Here is a 7765-nt window from a genome sequence, read left to right as displayed (position 1 = left end):
AGATTAGAGCACAAATGATTGATTAGTGACAAAAGTGCATTAGGATACAAGCGGGAAATATGAAGACAGTACAAAATACCTTTCCTCATCAAGTTGCCAGTGATTTGACTCACTGGATGTGCCTCAAAAGATGTCCACTGCAGAATCACAAGGAGAAACTTTAGATGAGCTGACATCACCAAGCCAACAAGCGAATGAAAATATCTCATGTTGACCATGAATATATTATATGCTATGTTCAAGCCAAATGTTCTAGGTTACTTTCCAAAAAGATCTCTATGTTTAAGGCTCTAAGTGTAAGATCAATTTGATAAACAAAAATCTTAATAGACTTCTAGATTTTTTTTTTTTTCTTAAGACTTTTTAGGGGAGCAAATAGGGGACCCACGCGACCACATTTACTACTAACTTTAAGATAAGGGTTAAGAGGACCGATCCAGCAAACTTCACTTATACTATAACCCAATTGCCTAGTTGCATATCATTGGATTATAAGCTCGTCTTCACTAAAAGTGTTTTTCTTGGTCTACTTTGTAAGGGGCAAATATATCCATTACAATGGTTTTGAACAATAATCAATAATTTATAGATTAAATAAGGGATGTGAGTTTGGTTTGGTGAGCCTAAGCCCACCCGAAGCTAGCTTGAAAATTTCTAGACTTTGTATGATAGACTTTTCTACCTATTGGTTGGGCTACATAAGGGGTTTCCAGGATGAGATCTTATGTTTAGTCTAGCTTGACCTACCAAATAATTAATTAAGTAGATATGCCAAAAACCTGTATTATATATATATATATAGTTATTGCATGTAAGACAAGAGCTATGGATAAGTATTATAACTTATGTCTTAAATGTATTTTAGACAAATTTACTTTAAAAATGACGTAAAATCCACAAAACAAGATCAAACCCACCCACCCTGAGCTTGGCATGGGCTGGCCTAGACTGAAATTGTTGCATATGTATGTCTATAAATCCGATTTTAAATACAAGAAATACCTAATTTGATTCATTTTACTGCACGATTGAATTTATGCCAACAAATATATCCTAGCCAACCTCTGACTGAGCCCTAAACATCGGATTGGGTCTCGGATTTAAAAAACTTGGCCCAACCTAGCTAGGCCTCAAGTGCTCTCTCTCTCCATCAATTCAAAGGATTTTGGATATACTTGAAGTAAAATCTAATCTCAAATTCTTGGCAATGACTTAAGCTAAAGTTTAAATATTTTTTTGAAAACCATTTAAGAATGGAATTACTAATATAACAAGTTTTTCCATTTTCTTAGAATGTATGATAAATAATTTTACAAGACAGTTATACGACCAACTATGATGTATGGAGCGAAATATTGGGCAATCAAGAAGAGTACTTTGAATAAACTGAGTGTAGCGAAAATGAAAAAGTTGAGAAGTATGTGCGGCAAGACCAAGAGAGATAGCTTAATGAATGAGCGTATTATAAATGATTTGGGGGTTGCACCAATTCAAGACAAACTCCTTGAGAGCTGATTGAGGTGATATGACCATGTCCAATGGAGACATATGGAAGCACCAATAAGGAAGAGTGACCAGATTCATTTGGATGGAGCGAGAAAATGTAGAGGAGAGCTGATTGAGGTGATATGACCATGTCCAATGGAGACATATGGAAGCACCAATAAGGAAGAGTGACCAGATTCATTTGGATGGAGCGAGAAAATGTAGAGGCATGCCTAAGATGACTATTAACAACGTGGTCAGAAAAGATATGAAAAGAGTAGGGCTTGACACTAGTATAACTTTTGATAGAGTTTCGTAGAGGACAAGGACCCGTGTTGCTGACACCCTATAGGGAATGTTTCCATGATGCGTCTTTCTATTCTGCCATACCTTATTCTATTATCCCCATGTTTCTTTCTTTTAACCTATCTTTTATGCTTATTTACTTTCTATTTTGCATATTGGATCCATGTAGTCGACTCTATTCCGTTGGGCTTAAGGTTATGATTGTTGTAGATGACAAATAATGACTTAGTATTATTTTTCTCCATATTTGCTATTACATGTTATTTCTTACGGACCGTTGGGAACCATTGTTTAAGAAACTAATTGTAATCCTAATCCTCTCTTGATTGTGAAGAATGTTGATCGAATTTATATCAGCTTTCTTTTGACCTTACCTCTCCCATACCTCAGTCTTTATGCCTTACACTAGTTTCCCTCCGATTCAACATTTTAGATTGGGCTTCATAATTAAGATGCACCCTCTTCCCCTCCATCACAAGGTTGTCAATCTTGGACCATAATCAACACACCAAGAATTGGAATCAATCCACCCATTAAGTTATTGTTTGATTATGATTCTTAATTTTGATATTTATTGGTAAACGAGACAGATCAGTTTGGGACGGGTCTCCCAATAGTTTCAAAGCCTAAAAACTTGTTTGGAACCGAAACCGTCAAGTCATGTTTAAAACTTACATATAATAATATATTTGGTTTTGATGATTTAGATTTTGAAATTTTAGATTTAGTGATAGCAATGAAGATTTCTTTTCATGTATTTTGGCTTATAACTTTAATTTTATACTTAAGAGTGGATATTTGGATATTTTGTCCCTTAAACACAATAACAACCAAAGTTTGGTAGCATAGTGGAAGGAATCCCTTGCCCCATTATTGTTCGAATCAACTAGTTGAAAGTTTGAGTTGGCATGTCCCCACTATTATTCTCGTCTTACGAAACAACCCTTTTTCTTATAGGGGCTTTGGCCTGGGGCCTATGATCACTACCATGGAGCACTTTTTTTTTTTTTTTTCGTTAGTTAAATAAAAATAAAAAACAAAGGTACAACAACAACAAAAACATTGTATAATAGAGCACCCTTCTGTAATGTTTTTGCTATTACTATATATTTTATTTGGAAACATAAAAATGATATAATTGTCTCTAATATTATTAGTCCTAACCTTGGCTTAATTTTACAGAATATTAATAGTTGGATTTCTGATCTCAAACTTTATTTTGTGACCTTAAATGATACTGTCTTACTAGATACAGATGGTCCGGTTAGCTTGAGAAAAAAGCTTTCCTACCCTTTTTTTATATACCCAATTTTGGTTTGTGTTGGTGCAACTAATTTGCTGAACTCAGCTTCAGGATGCGTGTGTGGAATTTTCTCACAAGGTCAATTTAGGATCATCTACACAAATTCTAATACAACTACTTAAAGAGAAGCGGGGGAGCGGAAGATATTCTGGAAGGAATGAAGATGGGAATCATTAAATGATGGAATATAAATGAAGTTTGGTTCTCAAATCGGGAGTTACTTCATCTTATCCCACAACCTACTAAAGGTGCATAACGCCTTCTACATTTTGTCACATTCTTTAAGATCAAAGAACTATTAAGTTTCATAACTTTCCATCACAAAGAGGAGGGAAGTCATCTAGTCATGAACTTTATGTTTACCAAAGCTTGTAAGGCATCTACTAGCGATAGAAATTATGAACAATATCTAAATGATGTACTTAACTACACTACTTAATTACAGTTTTCCCTTTTTATCCAAAAAATAAATAGTAGCTGACCCGATTAGGAACTATAACTTACATACAAACACACCGCAAGTCCAACGCAAACTGAATTTGGTTGGATAGACTCGGTCTCTTCTATTTTAGGGGCGTTTGGTGGTCAAACCGATCCGGCTCGACCAAATTAATAACAAGCCAAAAAAGCGGCAAAATTTAGAAGGATCTCAACGTCTATTTTTCCGTAGCGAAGAAGACTGTAAAAGGGATCATCAAACGATTCAAACCCATTTGTTCGTGGGTTTATACTAGTTTCACTACGAATCGTAAGTGCCCTTCCTTTCGAATTTCAGCCCATCTTGTGTGGCCACTTTTGAGGTTGTAAACTGCCCTGCTTCTCCTAACTATTGCACTGAATTAATAGTTTTAAAAGTAATGGATAATCTTTAGTGCGCTTTCCGGAACATTCAAAACCCTAGAATCATTTTGTTTGGTTTAAAGGTGTACCAGATGGCATGAAGGAATTATACATTCATGAATCTTTATCAGAATATCAAATGGTTGTAGCCTAAGGGTTTGGAATTCATTGTTTTGGAAGATGTATTATTTAGCTTAGGTTTTGGCTGAAATACATGGAACTGTAGAATTTGTGATACATAATTAAAAAGAATCTACTTTCATCCTGTGGAAGGGAAGATACTTCATGTTGGAAAAACACTCTTGACAGTGCATTTGCTTGTTGAGTGTGGAGATGTATACTGTTTGGATTGGGAAGGGATTTTAAATATGACTGCTTGTTGACTGGTTGCATCTTATGTTCTTTCCAGGCTATTGAAAATTTGAAGTTCTTGTTGAAAATGTGTCCATCAAATCTATAAATAAATTGTATATTTATAATTATGATTGCATGACATTGACGGGCTATGATTGTCCATAAGTTTTCACTTTAAATATTTTCATGACTAGGGGCAAAATTGGACATTCTGTTCATATGGTCATCATATTGTGTGTTCTCATGAATGTTGATTCAATGACACAAATATGAGTGTATATATTGTGTGTATATTGAATTTGATCAAATAAGAATATTGAATGGAATACTGTCAGTTGTTGAAGGACAAGATTCTTTTTTATTGTCTTTGATTAGTCTCTAGACCTGAGAGGTCCTTATCATTGTAGGTAAATATTATGGGTTTTGGTGTATCACTGGTTGATGTCCTTTGGATTATATATCCATACACTGGATTTATAATGTTTTGGCTGTGGACGAAAGAGACGCTCAACACGGGATCCACTCCCATTTATTTGGGGAATATCAAGAGAGAGTATCTGGACATGATTGAATGAAATTCCGGATCCGGTTCACATTTTGCAAAATGTTCTCAAAATTATTAATACATATTAATATTTAATTTAAAAATATTTTGAAACATTTTAAGATACCCAGCGGAAGTTCAGATTCTCTGTGTGACATTTCGACAAACCTGAACCATGCCAGTTTTATTTCCATGCCTAGAGACTTGTTATGTGATATTGTTGAGTGAAGAAATTAAATCGATACTTGACTACCACAACTCTGGGAGGAATAACAATTATATCCACTCATATTGTACTTGTTGGTATATGTCTTTGACTGACAATTATTGACATTATCTAATCGGTAATTGTAGTAGATTTTTCCATTAGGATCATACTTCTTCTTAGTACTGGTGGCCGAAGATTGTACGTACAGTGATTTCATTATAAGTGATTTCATTATATATATATATATATATATTAATATCAGATAAATATAAGTTTATCCGGTGGCCAAAGCCATGAGTCGGTGAGAGATTAAATGCATTTTGTCACCCTATATTATAGATACCTCAATCATGAGGTGTCATCATTATATTTCATTAATTAAAAAAAAAAAACAAAAAACAAAAAAAAAATAACGATGAGATGGATTAAGCGAATGTATTTTGTCACCCCATATTATGGACACCTCAGTTATGAGGTGTCATCATTACCATTTGTTAAAACAAAAAGGGGGGGGCAATGATGATATTAAAAACGTTTTAGCTCTTTGTTTTCTAAACTCTGAGATTAGAGAGTATTGAAATTGATTATGGCATCGGCTTCTGGCATTTTGTTTTCTTTCTATTGGAAAACAACAAATCAGCTTAAGTTAAAAATGGTTGAACCTATTGGAAATTACTACGTGTCTTAGCTACTGTACTGAAGAAGGGCTACCATCCTAAGGAGGTATTACACTTGTGACACTTGATGTAATGATTCTCTCACTCCATGAGATAGAATTTAATTAATTCAAATCCATATCCTAGCAAATGGTTGATCATGTTTTCTAATATGATTGAAAAATAAATTCTTATTTATTCCTAGACCCTATTATGCTAACAGTTCTATATGTTCTAACTGCTTTTAGGGCCCCTTTGATAACGTTTTTGTCGTTTCTGTTTCAAGAAACGAAAAAAACATAAATTTTTGTTTCTGGAAGTCGATAGTAACTAGCAAAAAGAGTGGCCACGAGTAGTTTTTAGAAATGGCGAAACTTGTTTCACCTGGGTCGTTTCTTGGACCAATAGGTAGAAATTTCAATTTCTATTTCTGAAAACAAGTGAAACGAAACAGTTTTATCAAATGTTTTTTGTTCCGTTTCTGAACACAGAAATGACAGAAAACGCGTTTCTTGAAACGTTATCAAACGGGCCTTTAATGTCTCAAGTGTTATGTTAGCTTCCTTATCCATCTTCCCTTTTGCGAGAACAATGACTCTTGAGACGGGTATAGCTAATTTCAAGATTTGCACAAATTTGACCCGGTCAGCCCTATCAAGGGCATTTTGGTCATTTCATAAGTTTCTTGTAATAAGTCCATATGTCAACTGAGGCAATAGAGACCTCCAAAGTTATCGAAATAGGTCCCACACCATTTTGGGACACATCTTCATCACCATGCCTGCCTCTAGGGTGACAAAATGAGGTGTCTACACACATGTTTATCGTATAGTGTTACGTTGGCTTTACATTACTGAATTAGATGCATTTGGTAGTTTACTTTTGGATTTTCTAACCATACTCTTTCCCAAAAGGAGGATGCGTGTTGGTTTTGTTCATGGTTTCAGAGAATTTAAGCTGGTATGACCAGTATGCAGGTATAGCTTTTAAGCTGTGGTCTAGCCTGTTTTGTTTTAACCAATTGCATCATCTTTTAGTTTCAACACAGTTCAACATTTACATGATTGAAACAATGTGTTGAAACATATTCCATATCCTTCTTGTATTCAGTCTATTGCATGCATGACTTGCAAGCACTCTTGGTTATAAGCTGTTTCACTTAAAATATTATGCTAGAATCCTCATATAAGATGTTTATTTTGGTAATTCCAACGACGCTTGTTGTCTCTTCATGATAAATCAATAAACAAAATATAATCCACAAATGTTTTGCAATATTAATCAAAGAAACTCAACTCACATCAATTGTTTTGGATTGTGCAGACTCAGACTGGACTTGGGGATCGTCCTCTTGCCGAGATCAGACTGAATCGTGTGACTATCCATGCAATCTCTCTCTGGCTGGCTAGGGTAGGAATCTTTGGAGTTCATGAGTCTTTAGCTGCCTATCCTCATGTATTGTTTTAGTGTCTTCTCATTGCTGAGGGTTCAACTAGGGTTTTAGTGTTAATTTTTGGGCTTTTCATCATGTGTGCATTGAATAGTTCTTCTCCTCAGCTCTGCTAACAATTTCTTATTTTTCTAAAAGTCAGAATAGATGCATTGGACTATTGTTGTTGAACTGTGAAAATCATGCAAAGAGAGGCAAATTTGTCTGGATTTTCACAGTTGACTACATGATAATGTGGATGATATCTCCACTGAACATGGGTGTTAAACTAATTGCCATGTGGCGATTTTAATGTGAGTGAGGAGTCTTGCACCCAAGTTTTATGCAAGAGAAAAGTGTTTCCTTGGGTGAACTAATTTTACTTGCACTTAGATCAGATAGTTCTTATATTGTTTGATTCCATTGTAATTTCATAGGATAACTCAGCATTTTAAACTTTTCTTATTCTCAGCAGTATTTAAATTCTTATTTTGACTTCTATTTCTCTCAATTTTTTGTTACCTTTTTCTTTCTTTCCCAAAAACATATTCAAAGATCAATTTTGCAATAAAGCCTGTCATTATAAGACATCAAATTTCCTGTGTTTGCTGAAATTGTTTATTCTCTTCATTGACATTTT

Source organism: Macadamia integrifolia, chromosome 13, assembly GCF_013358625.1.
Source record: "Macadamia integrifolia cultivar HAES 741 chromosome 13, SCU_Mint_v3, whole genome shotgun sequence".
NCBI classification, from domain to species: Eukaryota; Viridiplantae; Streptophyta; class Magnoliopsida; order Proteales; family Proteaceae; genus Macadamia; species Macadamia integrifolia.
The sequence above is the reverse complement of the archived record's forward strand: the minus strand, read 5'-3'. Positions refer to the sequence as shown.